This window comes from Peromyscus maniculatus, chromosome 18 (assembly GCF_049852395.1).
Source record: "Peromyscus maniculatus bairdii isolate BWxNUB_F1_BW_parent chromosome 18, HU_Pman_BW_mat_3.1, whole genome shotgun sequence".
In the NCBI taxonomy this organism is placed as follows: domain Eukaryota; kingdom Metazoa; phylum Chordata; class Mammalia; order Rodentia; family Cricetidae; genus Peromyscus; species Peromyscus maniculatus.
In genome coordinates this window covers 17,346,329-17,366,223 of record NC_134869.1, presented here as the reverse complement: position 1 = coordinate 17,366,223, position 19,895 = coordinate 17,346,329, and the positions used below count along the sequence as shown (strand labels likewise).

General features: G+C 39.8%; 1 protein-coding gene across 5 annotated transcripts in view; it reads left to right on the top strand.

Moving 5' to 3' along the window:
* LOC107399647 (uncharacterized) overlaps positions 1 to 19,895 on the top strand; it is a 92,725-nt gene that overhangs the window by 58,666 nt on the left and 14,164 nt on the right. For all 5 annotated transcript variants that reach the window (XR_013045834.1, XR_006065167.2, XR_006065176.2 and 2 more), the window contains one exon: positions 1,319 to 1,523. The gene's annotated coding sequence lies outside the window, so the exon portion shown is untranslated. The remainder of the gene's footprint in view (positions 1 to 1,318; positions 1,524 to 19,895) is intronic.

Sequence of the window (19,895 nt, the reverse complement as noted above, 5' to 3'; positions counted from 1 at the left end):
ACACAGAGAAACCCTGTCTCGAAAAACCAAAAAAAAAAAAAAAAAAAAAAAAAAAAAAAAAAAAAAAAAAAGAATAAGTGTATGGATAATTGATGTATGTTTATCAATACAGGGCCTAAAGAGTGAATATATGCATTATCAAGATGATATGCATAGAACAGGCAGCCACTTTTCATCAGCGTACGTTACTTGGGTTACTACTATGCACTCAGACCTCAGGTAGCTGCCAAAGTTGTCATAGTGGACACGGTAGGAAGTCCTCACTTCCAAGCAAAGCATGTTGAAAGTGATCATCAAAGCTTCTCTCCTTGAAGCTGAGCCAGACAGACAAACTTCCATCCTCTGACGTTTCCAGCGTCTTTGTTCTTTTGCTTTTTATGATTCATTTTTTTTAATGCCAGCCTTGAGAGATCAAGGTTAAAGGTTCTATTGCTCGCAAGAAGAAACCTAGATCAACAGAGGCATGAATATATAAATAGATTTTTGAAATTTCTGAGACCTTCCTATCTAATTCTGATGAGATTTTGGAGCCCCATCCCCCTCCCCCCCCACACACACAGACACTACCCCTAATGAATATATCCCCTTATTTCCATTACATAGCTTTAAGTTATTAAAATCTACATGTTTATTTTCTTTGGTTTTTAGGCTAAGTCAGCCCAGTGTGGAGACTTGGAGCCCTCTTGTAGTGACGTCCCCACACGCAAAGAGAGTGGGCACAGATGACGTCATGTCAGAACATAGCTTCCCTAGGGTTGATCTAAGACTATCCAGCTGTGAAGCGGTAGTCTCCAGGGGACAGTGCTCTTAGACATGTTCTTAGGGCAGAATAGGGTGGGAAAGGAAAACAGAAGGGCAGCTGAGAAAGGAAACTCTGACAGTCGCTTTTTAATCTACAAATGAATGTGCATCGTCCTTAGCACTGGACTTCAGGTCAGTTCCTCTCTTGTAACTTTGCAGTGAGCCTGTTGTCTGAACTCAAAACCCTCGGAACGACGTGTCTCAGATCTCAGTGTGTTCTTGGTCTCAAATCAATCTTGTCAGTCCTCGGAAAGCAGTGCAAGATAATAAGTCGTATTCACCTGATTGCTTTCCTGCGCGGAGACAGCTAGTGACGTGTGTCTTCCTGATAACCAGGAGTCTCAGATCGGAGGCAGGGATAAAGGGAAGCCTGGGAGCTGGCGGAATCTAAATTTGACAGTCGACGGCTGAGGAGAGGGTCAGCAGGGAGAGGATGTGTGACACGTGCGGGGAGGGGACAAAATCTATCTGCCCTGGTTGCGATGATTAGATGTCTCTTTGTCTGGCTTCCTTACAGTGGGTGACTGACTGCCCCTGCCAGCTGGCTAATATCATCATTAACAAAGTTGCTACCACATCTGCAAAGTTTAATCGGAAAATTTACCAGTGGTGTGATGGCATTGTCACCAAGATCACAAGGGACTCGGAGCCGACTTCTGCTCCGGGTGGAACGGCAAGGCTGTGTAGCTGAGATGAAAAATTGTGAACTTGTTCAGCCAAAGGTATGTTTCCTTTATAATTCTACATCCAGGGTTCTCTTGTTAAGATTTTTTTGTGGTAGTTTGGTGGGTTCCTTCCTGTTTCATGACTGAAATGCTTTATTAAAAGATCCATATTTTTTTGATCATTTGTATCACAGTCTCTGAAAGCTTTAAGATTTTATTTCTCAGAAATCTCAAAATTCAAAACAGTAATCAAATAGCTCCTGATACTGACGATAGATTATAGAACAATATTTTGCCGTTGCCATCTAGCTGGCCTTTCTCATTTTCAGAATAACTATTTGGTAACAAATATCAGTTGAATATTTATATTGTGGAACATCGTAGGTGTTTGCTTGACCATATAAAAGCCGTCGTTTCCTCTTTTTATCTGTCAGCTCAGAAGAGGGAGGAAAGGGCAAGCTCAGTTATAGAAAGTGTAGACTCAATCTTAGTTTGAAGAAGGGTCCAAATCGGAGAGGGGTGGGCTTTGTCCGCACCAAGCAAGGGCCCTCTCCTACTCCCAGCATATTTCCTGAAATGTTGTTCTCCTCTCCGTTGCCAGCCGAGCCCCTGATTGCCTCACCTGTATTTTCTTTACGCTGTGATTTGCTTGGCTTGATTGAATATTCGAGCTCTGGGGTGTTTCTCGAATTATAGCCTTCCCATATTGTTAATTAATGAGTGTGAATATTGATGAGGAGAGCCGTGCGCCTTTGTGCACATGCCTGTGTGCTTGAGTCCAAAGGAGGGAGGGAGGGTCTCAAGACTGTGCAGCAGGCAGGTTTGGGTTACTTATGCTGTGTCACACCACCGCTATAACACCCTGGTAACTGGTGTGCAGTAGAATTGGGGACGTACATTACTTGCCCTTAACCCAGGCCATTTTGTCATGACAAAAGCCAGGGATTTGACTTTTGCCTCTCACTGTTGTCTTTTGTGTTCGGAGCAGTTTTTAAATCTTTCAACACTTTAAAAAAGGAATGTGTGGTGTATGTCTTTTCAACAGGCCCCGTTTCAACTTTTTCATGATTTGACTCCTAATCGTCGAAAGCATTATGTTCTCAAGTATATTGATTTGAAAATTTGACAATCAAATTTCACATTATCAAAATAAGAAATGAGTCACCTTGTGGAATTACGAGTTTTGAAGTATTTAAATATGCGAATGATTTTAAGCACTGTTTATCAAAATTGTGGTATAATTTGACTTAAGTATTCTCAAGCCTTCACTAAAGTTTAATGAATCCGCTCAGAAAAGCTGAAAGTGAAGATTTTTAATAGTTTTATTATATTCTGAGGATCATTTTCATAGTATACATATCATAATAGAGACCTTTTTTTCTTAACTTAGAGTCCCCTTCACCTGTACCTTCCCCATAACAGATACTCACTATACATCTCAATACACTGTCACAGACTGAGTTAGTGAATTGAAGTAGTCTGCTGCTCTTCAAGTATGATTAATGTGTACTTCCTCCAAATCAATAGTTTTGGTTTTCAGTAAGCTTCATCAATAGAACCAAGTAGATGATCATCATAATCCAAGACAATGTGGAAAATTAAGTCCCTATAACCACATGATGCTGTTGTAAGTAAAACCTGATTATTTTGTGTACTCGAGATTTGGTAGTATAAGAACTCTGGTGAGTATCAAAGGTATCTAAGGATTAGAAAGTGCTGGAAAAGTCATTTGCAGCTGAAGGCCTGGTTTTTCTTGTTGTTTAAAAAAAATAAGTTATCTCTTAAGATATATAGAAGGGGACTTTTGTCAGAGTTCCAAAAGAATTTAATATTTTCAGTCAAATGTGGCAAAAAGAAGATTAGTGACATCTGATGAATAAAACGTATTCTTTCAAATGGGAGTAGGAACATAATGAATGTCCTGCAGGTGATTGGGCCCGTAGCAATTTTACTGAAGATTCAAGTTTGACTGACCTTTGTTAGGGTGATTAACCTCCTGAAATTAAAAGCCCCATCTGAATTAGTCTGTCTAATTTAAATGCAAACATCAAGCAGGCCCCGAGTCGTTAAAATAATAATAACAATAAAACCCTTGTATTTTAATTTTCTTTTTTGCATATCTCAATGAAATGATGTCTGGGAAGGACCAGAGCTCTGGTGAGAGCATTGCTCAAGCAGAAAAAAAACAAACCTAGAAATAATGAATACATAATGGGGAGCCATCGAGGGTAATCCCAAGTACTATTTCTCTGCTACAAAACCTAAAAGCCTCTACCACATTCAAGACATGGAGCATGAAGCCCAGCTAAAACAAAATAAAGCCCAGTACAACTAAAAACAAATGCTCTCCATAGCGAAGCAATGTCCCGAATGGCCGTCCTATCTCTGTCCCAACCCAAAGCAACAGTGGTCACTACACACTGTGCCAGGGTTCAGTTTATACAATGGTTCCTCAGAGTATGAGCTTTCCACCATAGCTTCTCATTGAGCAGTTCTGAGAGTTGATTTCTGATGTCTGGAATTTCGTTCCCATGATCTCCTACAGTCTACAGCTGTATTGAGTATTTTCCCTGAGCCCAAAAAAACGGTTATAGAAAAGACAAACTTATCTCTTTAGACTTTCGCACAATGATTTTGTTTTGTTTCCCTTTGGTAAGTCTTCTGGAAGCTTTTGTGAAAAGTTTGCATATTCACGACGCTTCAAAAACTATTTTCCTTGATCATACTACTTTTCTTATTACTTAGCCAGTGGATCTCTTTAGTATTGGGTCCTTCCAAGAGTGAATGTGTCCTCCTTTTATGTGTCTGTGAACTATTAAAATGGTAATAAAGGTTCCCTTCATAGGGTATGCAATTCATTTCTCTCTCCTTTCATCAAAGAATCCACTCTGAATGTGTAAAGGTAGAAAGGTCCGATGTATTATAGTATAAAATTAAGAAGCCTGAGGTGCTATCATTTATTTTTGCATAAGCTTTTCATGTGTGCTCTTAACAACCTTCTCAAAGACAGGCTTCTACAGTAGGCCTGTGAAGAAAGTCACAGAGGAAATACTTGTGACAGAGACTGAGACGAATCACCAGGCGGAACGACTCTGGCCTCCTCCAGAGACTTATAATACCTCAAAGCCCAGATTAACATTATGTTTGACTAGATCCTGTTTGCTGTCAGGATGATTTCCTATTCTTAATCATGGGACAAATATTCCCCCTAAATTGCAGACAAATGTGTTGTTCTTTACTCTCTGATAAGGTGCAGACTGCCAGCCTTGGCTTTGGCACAGTGAACTGTCAAACTTTTAAAACCTCATTCTTGCCATGCTAATACTTGTTTGCTTATTAAAAACAATTTTTACAAAAGAAAAACAAACCACTGCTATGTAAAATCCGCTAAACACACGCTATTCATTCTTCAGACATAATTACAAATCTTCCTTAATTTAGCATAATCTCCTTTGACCTCTTATAATAATGAAGGGGGGAAAAAGAATGAAGGAATATAGCTCTCAGCAAGACATGCTGCAAATATAACATTCTATGGGCATAACATGCTAAGATTCACTGTACTGCCCATATCTTACCCTGTAATGTTACCAATAGCCAGGAGTCTTTTTGATGTGAGGGAATCAGAGCTAGAATGGTGAAATACGTATTTCTTAGTGTAGGAAAATGAATTGGTGGAAAATGAAATGGGGGGTAGGATAAAGTTCTAGGTTGGTAAGCTTCAAATCCAATCATCTGTTTTGCTTCAGTGTGCTGTAAAGACTGTGTGTGTGTGTGTGTGTGTGTGTGTGTGTGTGTTGCCTTTGTTTTCTGACAATTGGTTCCCTTCTGATTTAATTACTCCCAACCTTGACATTTTCCCTTGCAGCTGTGCAATAAAATAATTGGCCATTAATAAGCCGGTATTAATCCATTCGATATTTGTGTGGACTACATACTTGTGTTGGAGTCCTGTGTAAAAAAATAAACTCAGACTTTGAAAATGCAGCCATTGATGACATTTCACTCACTGCTTAGCATCCTTTGCTGTGTTTGGTATCAACCACTTAAGTTCACAAAACTCAAGAGAACGCTTCCCATGAGGAGTTTTATTTCACTGAACAAAAGGAAGACAGAAAGTTTCACAGTTAAGGGTTTTCAGGATTTTCTTCTCACAGTTAAAAAACAGTCACCTACAACTTTTTCATGATGTTATTCTCTTCAACAGACACTAGAGGAAAGTTACTGGCTAATAGTAGTTAAGTGAACTATTTCTTATAACTTGTTTGATCTCATCTAAAAGAAGAAAATACTCAAAAAACAATAAACACCTGACGATTAACTTTCCAGATTAATGAGCTCAATTAATTCCTTAATACTAGTTTTCACAGGATGTTGATCTAGCAGAGTCAGGGGAGTGGCCTATTTGACCTTGTCTGAGCAATTTGTACTAAAGTATTCACATCATTTAGTTTGCTGACGAATAGCCAGTGAACACTTAAAAAATTATCTTCAAAAGCTGGGAAGACAGCCCAGGGCGAAGAAATGGTTGCTCAAATATGATAACTTAAGTTCCGATTTCTCGAAGACACCTAAAGAACTGACACAGTAGCACAGATATCTGTGACTAGCAGAGCATCCCTATCTGGAGGAGGGGAGCAAGACAGGTTATGTCTGGGCTAGCTAGCCTAGCGTCTGCAAAAGTGTGCAGGAGAGGCTGCAGTCTCAAAGTAGAAGTGAGTGAGGTCTGACACCCAAGGCTATCCTTGACCTCCAAACACATAGCTTGATGTGCACACTGACACACGCACCCACACACTTTTGCATGCACATACACACACACACATACACACACACTCACGCGCACGTGCACACACACACAAAGCTGTCTTTAAAAGGTTTATGCTTGCTTCTCTAACTTTGTTTAAGGTGCGTCTTTGCTTTCTTTACACCTCTTGGTGACTGTACTCCGACACTCTGTTGATAAATGTGCCTTTCTATTTGATAGCACCCATTACTGAAATTGTATCCCAAAGACAGCATCTGTCAGGTTTCTGGGTTGTAGGAAATTGTCCAGTTGTTTATGATAAATTTATCTAAAGGCTATGTGAAAAAAAAAAGCAAAAACTAACATCATTTTGAAAACCATTAAAAATAAGGAGCAAAAATTGTGCTGGCGTTCTATAATGTGAAGAAAGGACAGGACACTTCTTAGCAAGAGAACTTTTGTTCTCATTTCCTAATTTATTATTAAGGGAAAAAGAGATTTACCCTGAGTTAGACAAAAAAGCAAATCTCTATGAGGTTAGCCCGGCAAATTCCGGACTTGGGAATGCAATGCTACAGTTTCACATGGTGATTTTTCTACCTTCTGAAAGTTGATTCTGTTGGTGTGTACAGTGTCTCAGGTTGGCCCAAAGGAGTGTGTGCATTCTCTAAGGCCACCTTTGTATCCTCCCTCGGGGTTTTAGAAGGTTCCTAATAAATGACAAGAACTAAGGGAATGTTAGTTAAATTGGATTGACAGAACCTCTTACCATTCAAATAAAACTAAGAGGACTGAAGCTCTACTTCACTGAAAGGGCAGGTGTGCAAAAAAGTAAAACCACAACTTGAGGAAGAAAAGACACTGAAAGAACAGGAGGAGAGATAGATGTATAAGCTGTTGATAGACAGATAGATAGATAGGTGTGTAGGCTGATAATTCCTAAATTGTTTCTGTATCGGATGGCTTTTAAAGTCAGTCGCTTGTCAGCCCCACTTATTATTCGCCAAAAATCCAACCGGTTTCTCTCAACAGAGCAGAATAGTTCTTCAGAATTATCCTTTTGGTTTATGTCTTTAAAGAGACAAAACAAAACTTGAACAATTCATCACATCTGTTTTGAAAACAAATTTAAAGCCCAAACTCTGAATAATATTGGCATGGAAATGGGGGTGGGGAGGATGTTATTGTGACTCAAACTGTGAGAGAAAAGGACTCCTGGCGGAGAGGATTTCAGTGTCTGGTGAAGTGAGTCACCAAGAGTCCTGCCTGGAGATGTGAGGCAAGATGGATTAGCAAGTGTGAGCAGACAGTCCCTCCCCACCCCCGCCCCTTCCCCCGCCAAGTTGTATGAATCCTTGAGGTTTCATTAACCATTTCATCTTGCTTGATGGTGATTACACTCTTAGGCAGATAGGAATCAACTTCACTATATGGAAACATTGAGGAAAACATTTATGAAAAATATGATCTAATTTCTGAAAATACAGGCCAATTAAAGACTGGGATTTAATTTAGGAATTTTACTCTGTCTACATGACATATATATTAATGATGATATTTTTCTCCCCTCATTCTTCATTTTCACAAACAAAATGAGATTTTTTTTTACTTATTGACATATTACTGAAGAATCTAGCTTTTTCCCCAAAATTACACATTTTTTGCATAAATGTGCCTAATTACCTGAATTCAGTTTTGATTAGCAGTGTTAATTGATGCAGCTGTGGACGGGATCTGTTTACCTAAATTACCATGTGCAAACAGCAATATGTCTGGAAGTGAATATGCTAAAGTGAAAATACTAATTAGCTAAGACAGATTGTGATTCAAGTCACATTGTGGAGCTTTCTAATGAAAGCCTGGATATGTCAGGGTTTTATGATATTCAGACAGAATGTCTATATTACATATGATTGCTAAATTTAATTCATAAGAACAGATGGGATGTCAGCCAGGCTTCTTCTGCCTTATTCCTTTATTAATGTGAATATTTTACTCAACTAGAGATACATTCGTATGTTTTTGTAAGAAACTCATTGTGTGCTTTGACAGTGTGCCAAAGCTGTACACAGAGCCTCATCAACTTCTTGATCAATATAGTCACATAGTCACGGATTATATCCACCTACTGTCCCAAAGATGAAGATAAATATACTATCATCTTGCAAGTTTAATCACACCATTTGGTTAATTTAACTGTAGAGCAGAAAGGCTAGTTAAAAACACAGCTTACACTATGTTATTTTTGCCTTTTATCTTTGTATCCCAAATAAACCATAAAGATTGAATCCTAGAAGTCTTAAAAATTCTTATGCATCCCCAGGGCCAAAAGGTGTGTGCCCTTGTCTGTACATGATTTCCATCTTTATTCTTTTTTAAAAAGCTAAGAAACAGTGGTCCTTTTCCTGTGTCTGCTTCAAGATGCTACAGCCTTTGTGTGTATGTCTTTGTTTCTCATTACCCTTGTTTACCTTTGTCCTAAAACATGACCTGCTTTGCTTAAGGTGTCTCTCCAAAGGAAGCATTCATATTTTACCATCTGCTCCAGCTCTCTGCACTCATTAATGACATTGTAACTGGAAGGTATCTGAAGATTACTGTACTAACCCTACATGTCACAGTGAAGAAGTAATGGACCATCTTCCCTCTCCCAAGAGGCTGAATAACTGTGCCTAATGCATGATGTCTCTTCCTCCCAAAGGCTGGGGAGATAAGGCCTCTTGACTCAACCTGAAGGGTTTAAGATCCCTTGTTAGATATTTTAAGATGCCACGAGCAAAATGGGGATAATTTTCATGATGCAAATTTGAACATAATTATAGTTTGGCATATTTAATTTAGGTTTAAGTGAGAATTATAATTACCAAAATTTTAATTATTTCAATTATGCTAATGTCTATCCCCAAAGTTTTGTGTAATTTGGGTTCTCTAACATAGACTGAGACATAAAAAAATCATAATGGAATTTAATAGGCAAAATAAGAAATCTGAAGCAATGAATCTGTCCTAACTACAGTTTTGCTATCAAAATGTAAATGTAGTGCTGACTAGCTCAGGAAAACTTGAAGTGCTTTACAGAGCTTAAATAAAAAGCATGCAGGGTGTTGGGAGGACATTGTGTATCCAGGTTTCCATTTTCTGTATCAATACCAATGCTAGCATACACTCAGTTTGGGCTGTTTACTATCTATCTAATGCAGATAATCTCAGAATCTTTTAAAATGAAATTTATACATGTCATAATGATGACCACTATCATTCCTTCCAAAGGTGCCTGGTATAGATTCCTATATTTGAGGGGGAAAAAAACACACTTTGGAAGGTTCTATTTCCCAATGGCTGAAGGCAACTTGCTGAATGTTGTATGGATAATCTGAGAGAGCTCAGCACTACAGATTTAAAGTGTGTGTGTGTTTGTGTGTGTGTGTGTGTGTGTGTGTGTGTGTGTGTGTGTGTGTGTGTGTGTATGTGTGTGTGTGTGTGTGCGCGCACACACACTCCAAACCACAACACGACATAAACAAAGACTTTGAATGCTGTGCCTGGCCAACTAGTTCAATTATCTGGGAGGGTTTTGTTTTTGTTTTTGTTTTTTAACCTCTGTACTTCTGGGTGTGCTAAAGAAACTGCTGGAAAACCCAAGACTATATACAAGATGCAGCCATAAGAAGCAGCCCCCTTACCTCTCAGCTCCCTGTTCTCTACAGAGCAATGTCCGGGCTACTCCTCGCTGCCACCCCTGAGCCTCTCTAGTATTTCAGTGAAAATAGTTCTTTCCTGTTTCCATGTGCAGGCATGAGCTTGTTTTGTGTCGGTACATGGAAGCGTTCCTGCAGGGGCACTTTGACAAGGGGAGTGGGGTCAGAGATGCCACATGAGAGATGTGGCTGTGGCGTCTTATCAGACATCCCAGTAAATTGTCTTGGGGCAAAACACTTAACCTTGGTGCGAAAATTAGTTAATTTTAAGAATAAATAGATCTATCTTTCTGACTTATTAAGGATTTATCACTTGTGCCCAAGGTTCAACTGATCGCCAAATGAGGTGTATGAATCTTTTCTTTGAACTCTAATTGGCATGTGGGGGAGGCAGGTCTGACTGAGTTGAAGGCTGAAGGACTTAATCCTTTGAAGAAATTTTGATTTACTTTTAATACTTGTAAGTATTGCTAATGTATTCTAAGATTAATTTGACTCTTACTGCTTTACTTATCCCAGGTCCCTTCCCAAAGGGTAGATTGAAGGCTCCCTGAGGGAAATCAGCTGCCTCAGTAAGCCTTCCTCAGACCCTTCCCACAGCTTTAGTCTCAAGAGGGCGCCATGCACACAGTAGGTGCTCTAAGTGCCCTTGGAATGACTAGCTGTACCAGATTAAGAACCATGGCCAATAATCCTATTTGTAACCCTTAGTAACTGTGTTACAGGATCTGTATCCCTAACCTAGGGATTCAAACCTTCTGAGGACACTCAAAAACTTTTAAAGCCCCCGGACATGTGAGGTATTTGAAGATGTAAAGTCTTGATGAGTCTGTATTCTGACCAAAGGATCTCTCATGTTTCACAACAGATGTAGTTCATTTGAACTGGGTCTCAGTTAAGCATAGCGTGGGTGGGTGGGCTACCTTGAATAACTGCACATTTTGAATGAATGGGTTTGGAGTGATTAGCAAAGCTCTGTGCCAGGTACTTCAATTCAGGGTTTGCTAACTGTTTAACCTCGGGGCATTTTCTTAACTGTTCTGGGCCTTAGTATACCCATCTGCAAAATAACTCTTTATGTTAGTCATGTATGTTTGTGTGATGCATGCTTTAACTCAACTCCTAGCATCATGAAGAAAGTGCTAACTGTAGCCACTATGTAAAATGCAGTAACTCTCTACTAAAAACCAACAGGCATAAGGCTGGAGAATGCTCCAGTCAGAAAAGCCTTGCAACGAAAACATGAGGACCTGATTCTGGCTCCCTTACACCCCCACAGACCAGGCAGGGTGGCACAAGTCAGTGATCCCAGCTCTGGGGAGGCAGAGACAGGCAGATCTTTGAAGTTCATTGCCCAGCAAGCCTTGCCAACCTGAGCTCTGGGTTCAGAGAGAAACCTTGTCTCAGAGAACAAGGTGAGGAGTGACTGAGGAAGACAGCCAATGTCAAGCTCTGGCCTCTTACCTGCGTGCACATGTGTACACATGTGAACACATACATGCACACATACACACAGAAAGAAGGAGAGGCAGAGAGAGAAACAAGCAACCCGTGAAAACTTTTAAATGGCACTCATAACTTACTTCAACTTGTATTCATATCTTTTAAGCCTCATGTCTTGAAGTTTTTGTGTGTTTGTACAAATACGTAGGGCAAAAGACAAAATCAAACCCTTGGCTCTTTTGAAAGTCCGCACTACATAAGCTACTGGTTTCTGTTTGTCTATTAATTTCTAAGCACTAACATTTCAGCTCAGAAACAGTTCCGTACATATTGTCCTGTGTGATTTCATGGCAGAACGGGAGAGGGAACATTGCCTTCACACTTAGGAATGGGGCATAGTGACTTAGCTCAGGCCACTTACTAAAGTGGAAGAGAGGGGAGGAGAGATGTAGGATGTACTTGTCATCTTCATCTGGACGGTTTGGATAAAAGCACACAGTGCTCTGTATCTGTGGGATATTCTCTGTAACTAGCACTGTATCCAAGATCAGAGCCCAGGATGAGCCTATTGAGAAATCCAGCATACTAACCAGGCTTTGACAAGCAAAGCATTTAGTATCTCCTCCTCAGCACACATTTACTAAAATATCCCCGTGTTATTTACAGTAGTTAAACATATGCTACCTGTATTATTCTTAGGGCTTGAGTGAAAGTTAGGTGGGTCAGAGTTGGAACACCTGAGACGAGGAACGGAGGTCTCCCTTAAGCTGGGGCAGATGTCCAGTGATCTAAGCATGGGGAAGTGTCTAAGGATTTCTTGAGAAATTAGCACCTAGATAGGTATAGTAGCCATGCTTTTGGTCCCAGTATTCTGGTGATAGAGGCAGGAAGATAAGGGCTCAGGGGGTCATCACAAGACACAGAAGAGATTGGAGAGGAACACACAAACACCTTTTATCTGTGAGGTATTTTAAAAGGTATCATAGAAAAATAGACTACAGGGCATTTGCCTTTATGTATTCTAAACCACCAACCACTAAGCTATGATTATGTACCTATTCTTCAAAAGCACGGTGATTAAAACTGTAAATCTTGCCTCTTTTAATACATGGGATATAAGAAAGTGCATCCACTCACTCCTACATCCATTCAACAAACATTTGTTTATCCTCACAGTGGGTAGCAGGATACATACATAAGTTTAGAAGACAGATGGCCAAGGTTCATATCCTTGCTGCTGTCCTAATTAGGGACAGGGTAAATTATTTGAATCTTCAGCTCTCTTGACTATAGACGGGTTGATAAAATTGACATGGGCATTAAGAATGTGTATAAGGAGCTTCCCACTGCAAGGTACGTACACTTGGAGATGGAGAAGTAGTTAACTGAATTGAAATAGTCATATACTAGAGCAACCAGTGAATCATAATATAGCCATAAAAAAGTACTGTGTAACACCACCCATATTCCATGGGTCTTGAATGTAGAACTAGGAAAGGGCTTTTGGAGAAAGGGCAAATAACAAAGATGCTTCCTGTACAGTGTGGTGTCTAGAGCTACCCATGCTTTTGTTCAGCAGATGCAGCCTGATGAACATTTCCTTGGTAACCACTGTTAATTTAGGGACCTATGACATCTGTGCCGTTTAAATAGGACCAGAGCTCAAACCCAAAACACACAGGGCATGCTTTTTCTATTCAGTGTGACTGAATAGGACTCTATCCACCCCTGACCTTTGATTCATGAACTCCATGGGGCTAATTGACCCTGAGTGGCTACCCTCTCTGACAGTACACACGGTAGAGTTGCGGTGTGTTTGGCCTCACTCTGGGTTATGTCCAGAAAATCCAAATTAGATTTTTGTCATTAGCCTGTCAAGCTTATCTTAAGCCGCTGTAATGAGGTCTGCAGTGGAATGTCTTTTATGCTCTATGGCCTTTGTGCTCCGGCCCTGCTACTCTCCACTGTGGCTGAGGAATTAATGAAGTTACCACGGTGTTCGCTGGAGGTCTGCTGCTTTGGAAAACATACCCTCCTATGTGTTTGAGTATGTAAATTCTGTTTTCTAGCTTTTAGGGTTTATATCCTGGTGGTGCGTTCAAAGTGCTAGGGAAATGAGACCAGATGGAAGTGACAAGCAGCCATTCGGCAAATTGCATACACATTGCATTTCAGAGAGCCGGTGTACATATGTCTGTCTGGATGTGTTCATATGTTGGATTATTTCTGTTTCATTCAAATGGTTGGGATTTCAGTGAAGCGGTTACCTAGAATGTCAGCACGAGAATTTTCCTGGAGGGCAAAACATGGCCTTGTGCTAAGCCATTTTGTCAAACAGGGCTGAATGTGGGGGCAGAAGAATGCCCCCTAAGCATCTTTTTTTATGATGTCTTATAGTTGTTTTCCATAGCACTCACCAATCCATGACATAAATGCATTTATTATCTATCATCCCCCTACAATGTAAACTCTAAGGACGAATACGTTTATGCCATTTAGGTCTCTGGTGCTTGGCACGTGCTAAGGCGTGCTAAGGTGATGATTGGCACTTCGTTCTCCCTCATGCTGAAGGCAACACAGCAGGAGGGGTTTCTTTTGTATCCAATGATAGACATGTGTTTGTGGACAATGGTGATGCCTACCTAACACTTTCATGGTGTCTGCCATATGCTAGACACTGTTCTCAGCACTTTACCCCTAACACAAACGGGAACCTAAGAAGCAGGGGCCACAGCCCTCCCAACTTTATGCGTAGGGACATTGAAACATTGACGTCATGTGACAGAGCCCCTTGGAGACCCATTAGCCTGATATTCTAGATCACATATTATTGAAATGTGGCCTCTGGGGTTTGGCTATAAGTCATTTCAGGAATTCATCCACCCTTTCAATTAGCAAAACCTATCACAACCATGGTCTATTAGTTCTATGTCATTTTTAAACACGCTATTCAGTTCAACCCAGCAGTGCAAGGAGAACCAGTTCCATTTTTATTCTGAGACGCAGTTATCTAAAGAGGTGGTCACATTCCCTGTTTTGAATTGCTTTTTTCATTGATCTCCCTGCCTACCTTCTCTTCAGTAGGAAGAGGAAAAGAAAAGAAAATGGCATGATTAATGCTATAAATTAGCACTGTGGGGTTCTGTGCTGGTTAAAATAGTGCGTGAACAAGCCCAAAGCATATTGCCAGGCTGAATGGAAAATTTGGCATTAAGGATTTAATCTTAGCTTACTCATAGTGACTCAGATTCTTTTGACACAAATTATGATAGAACGATGAAGTTTAAATAGAAGATGAACACACACCACATTTAAGAGCAAATGTGTCTGGCCGGTTGGGTTTAGTTAGGTTTATTTTCAAAAGTAGTTAGTTGGTGCCTTAGCACAGAATGGATATGGTGTTCCAGGCTCTGCCCCAGGTGAATGCTGGAAAAAATATGGAGAAGCCAAACCAGAATTATAAGTTCCTGTTTTTAAACAGGTGAACATTAACTCCTGGTATATAGGATGTAATTGTTAAGACGTCTTCAGAATAATAGTATGATTTTCAGGAATGAAATTTTCTGCTAAGGTACATGACCAAAGACACCATAACTCTAGTATAATTAAGAAATTTGCCTATTATATGTTTCCTGCCTTTCCTAGCAGTTATCCATGCCCCACACAGCAGTATGATCTCACCAACTCATTCCCTTTTCACAATTGCCTATCCTTCCAGATGCCCAAATCAATTTTTTTACATCCATTCCTCCCGTGAATTTATCAGTTTCATAATGTCCAAAATGACATGGCTTTATTTGGAGTTTGCATCCTATTGGCCTATTGTTTCCTTTTATATAATAAGCAGCTGTATATCATGCAATCTTGCTATTACCTTATGCCATAGAATCTCAATTCCTGCTCCCCCAAACCTGAGACCATTCTTAGAAGTTTCTGAGTAATATTGAGTACTTGGTAACACACCCCAATGATATATCTTTAGGCCTTTATTGTGAAGATCTTGATATACCTTGGAAGAAAAATGCAAAACATCTTTACTTCCTAGATAACTTCTTGATTTTTCCCAGTCAGGGATACATCAACCAAGCCATGTTTCCATTAAATGATGGAATTCCTTGCAGACTTTAGGCTCTCTGTATATGTGAAATCAGCTGGTCCTTATTTAATAATCATTTATCATCACCATGATAATTTCATCTCCAAAACTCACTGCCAGTATTTACCATCCCTAAGGGGGATAATTGTGGGGGCTAAGGAAGAAGGAAACATACAATTCAATTTAAGGGGAGCAGAAGATGCGTCATCAGTACCATTTCATGACTTAGATGCCACCTTCATCCTTAAATGGTTTCTACCTGGGGTAGATGAGCAAAGCTGTTTTGTTAGCATTTTATGTTCCTAGTCCTCTATATTTTATGAAAAATACTAATTTTGTGACTATTTTTTGTAGAAGATTTAAAAACTTTTTTTTAAAGATTGTGTTATTTTTTCTAGCCTACACTGACCGCAATCTTGAGTCCTCCTGCCTCAACTTTCTGAGTATTGAGCTAAGAGGCACATCCATTATAATTAATTGAATAAAGGTTTTATATATAAAATGTATAACGTGATATTTTGAAATATGCATATGTCCGAGAATGGCTGAAGTGAGCTGAGTAATGCACAATCCCACAGATGTTTCTCTGCGTGTTGGGAGCACTTAAAATCTATTTTTAGTGATTTTTTCAAAAATTCATGTGTGCTGTTTAAACTATCGTCACTGTGTTCAATGCATAGCTCTTGAGCATATTTATCCAAAATAAATATTTTACCCTTTGAATGCATTCCCTAACTCCCACTTCCATGCCCCAACCCCTGGTACCATGTTGTCCTCTTAGGGTTCAGCCTTTTAGACTTGACATGGAAGAGAGACCTGCCTGGGCCTGGCTCGTTTCATCCACACATTGTTCTTTGATTTTATCCATGCTGCTGAAAATGGCAGAGTTCCTTCTGTTGAAAGCCCGAGAGCATCTCAGTTTTTATTTATACCTCATTTTCTCTATCCACACATCTGTTGATTGAAACTTAAGTTGATTCTTTTTCTGGGCTATTGTGACGAATGATGCAATGAGCATGCACTCAGGGATACCTCACCAGCCTACTAATTTTATTTTATTTTTTTGTAATTTGCACCCAGTGAGGGATTGCCAGGTTCTGAAATGGCTGTGCTAATTTACACTCCCACCAATGGCCTACAATGTTTCCCACTTCCCCACGTTCTTGCCAGCACATTATCTTTTGATAATAGCGTTCTGAGAGCTGTGGAGCCATTTCTCAATGTGTATTTTAATTTGTAATTAGTGATAGGTGAGCATTTTTTTTTCATGTATCTGTTGGTTATTTGTGTGTTATCTCTTGAGACATCTCCTGTGTCTTTTTTGCCTATTGTTTATTTGGGTTACTTCTTTTCTTGCTGTTGAATCTTTTTGCTCCCCCTATGCCTCATGTATTAACTACTTATAAGGTGTGTAGCTTGCAGATACTTCCTCCACCCCTATTCTTTGTTGCTCCTCTCTTGATGGGTTCTCCTGATGTGAAGATTTTTAGCTTGTTACCATTTCCATTTGTTCCTTTTCCTATCTGTGTTTTAGGCATAAAACAACCAAACCTTCTACCCGCGTGCCTATGGGCGGTACTAACTGGACTAGGCAGGCTATTATGGGGTGTGAGGGAGAGGATAAGGAATTGGGAGGGAAATGTGGAGTGGTGGTTCAGGGGGAGCTGAGGGATAATGGGAATGAATATGTTCAAAACACATTGTATAGATATATGAAATTCTCCAAGAGCACATAAATAATAATAAATCATAACATTCCATTATCAGGGAGATTTTTTTTCTGTTTTCCTCTAGTACTTTTACAGCTTCAGGTCCTACACTTAAGAACTTAATCCACTTAGAGTTTCTGTATGCTATAAAATAGGCTTGGTTTCATTTTCCTGTACATAGATGCCCAATTGCCCCAGCATCATAGTTTAAAGAAGCAATCTTCTCACAATGTGTATTTTTGGCATGTTTGTTGGGGATCAATTGACTGTTGAAAGTGTTAGTTTATTTCAGGGCTTTCTAGTATATTCCATTGGCTTGAGTGTCTGTTTTTATGCCAGCCCCATGCTGTGTTGATTGCTATAGCCTTGTATATCTTGAAGTTAGGGATTCTGATGTTTCCAGGAGCTTTATTCTTGTTAATGAAGGTTTTTTTGTGCTACATTATGAATTTTATTTTTTTCTACTTTGGTGGAAAACAACATGATAATTTTGATAGGGATATTATTGAATCTATAGATTACTCTGGGTAGTGTGTGCATTCTGATAACCTGAGTCTATGAACATGGAAAATCTGATGTTTCCTTCATTTCTTTCATTATTTTGTAGGTTTTATTGCATAAGTCTTTCATAGATATACATATATGTATATATGTGTGTATATATAACTTAAATTTTTTAGATCCCTTATAAATGAGATTGGTTTCATGGTTTCTTTTTTAGATAACTTGTTACTCGAATTCAGAGATGCTGAAAAAGGACTCCTAACACAATGGACCACAAAGAATTAGGATTTCCCTAGGGGTTGTCACTGGTAGAGGGAAAGGCTGAAGTCCTAGTACAGAGCAGGAGCTTGCCTTCCAGGAAGAACACCCCTCTGCCTGAGGCCAACTCACAGCTCCACTGGCGTGTATCTTCTGGCTTTGGCTTCATCTCTTCTATGAAACTATAATACTGATAGAGGCAAGGTAGAAAGTATCTAGGAGCTGTCTACCCCCAAAAGAACAAACTGTAAATAAATCCATCTTCTTTTATAAAGTTGTGTTTCCCAATTTCTTTTGAAATATTTGGAAACAGAGTTGGTGGGTGTGTGAGTGCCTAAGTGCTTAGTAACACTCTTCAAATGTGAATGAAGAAAGAAAAACTAAGTTCACTACACATTAAAAAAATGAACTTAACCAGGTGAATAAGCCAATAACAACCAATAGCAATTGTTTAGGGAAGGCTTATTTTTATTTTATTCTTTCCATGTGGTCCAAAGTTTGAAACCAACTTTAGGCCTAATATATTTTATCTGTCCATAATTAGAATTGAAGCAAAGTCCTCTGAGAACCATGGAATATTCTTAATGGAACCAATTGTTAGACCTGGACTTCTGTTTGGATAGCAGAGGGCATGTTTTACCTTTCCCAGTGACGAGCAAAGCACATAGTACAGCTTTTATATAGATTTGTACTTAGAGAACTCACGAAACAGGCCCTTTCCCTTCATAGCCAGAGAATCCATTCTCAGCAGCAAGCAGGCCACCAGAATATCTGTGCATCCTGAAAGCCAAGGACACACTAGCGTGTGGACTGTTTACTGCCATTTTTTTGTTTTGTTTTGTTTTTTAAGACAGGGTTTCTCTGTGTAGCTTTGGAGCCTGTCCTGGATCTCGCTCTGAAGACCAGGCTAGCCCGAACTCACAGAGATCCACCTGGCTCTGCCTCCAGAGTGGGATTAAAAGCATGCGCTACCTCCTCCCGGCTGACATTTTCCTTTTCAAACTAGTCTGAAATGCAATGCGCTCAGCCTCTGTGTGGTCCGGTGAAGAAGAAAGATGAGGTCTGAATGACATTTGGCAGGAAGGCCCCACGTGTGATGTCAGTCTCTTGATACAGGTTCAGTGAGGTCAGTTTGAAAGGGAAGAGATAAACAGAGTCATGAACCTGCTCATGCAGAGCATTGAAAACTTCCTCAGCCACATGGTATCATAGACACAACCAAGCAGCTTGCAAATGTACAAATGCAAGCTTTTATTTCCTCTCTCCCAGTTTCATTCTGCTGTGCCAGGAGTCTGTGAAGCACGGATGAGACATAAGAAAGATAGGTTGTGATGACGATGAGCTCTGACTGTAAGCAGTGTTAGTTACGGAAAGGCAGGTCTGAGGCCTGAGCCGCGTAGAAAAACCGGAGATATATACAAAGACTGACTTTCCAATTTCCGTCGAATCTGTTGCTTGGCAGTATCTGTTTCTTTCCTGCTTCCATATGTCAAGAGGCCAAAACCCACCTTTGTGAAGCAATTACCTTCCATCAGAAGTTCAAAATTGAGGGCAAATTGAGAAAGCCAAATGATATTTCGGTGGATGTACCCTTTCTTGGGGTTCCAAGTGTTGTACTGACACCTTTTAATTATTAAAACGAGCACCTGGCATGGTGGTACAGGCCTATAATCCTAAAACTGGGAATCAAAGGCAAGAAGATTTCCAGAACAGCAGGGGTTACATAGATAACCCCAGAACAGCCTTGGATACACAGTGAGACCTTGTCTCAGAAACAAACAAATCAAAGTAATGCATAGCAGTCTAGAGACGGATACATTGTGTTTCAATCATGCAACAGGATTCTTGCTTGAGGGATTTATCTGTGTCCTTTGATTTAGATAATTTAAAGTAGGGTTAGCGAATCCTTACATCTATTGCACTATGGGAAAGAGTCATAAATTTCTGCCAGTTGTTACAAAGTTCAGTTGGAAG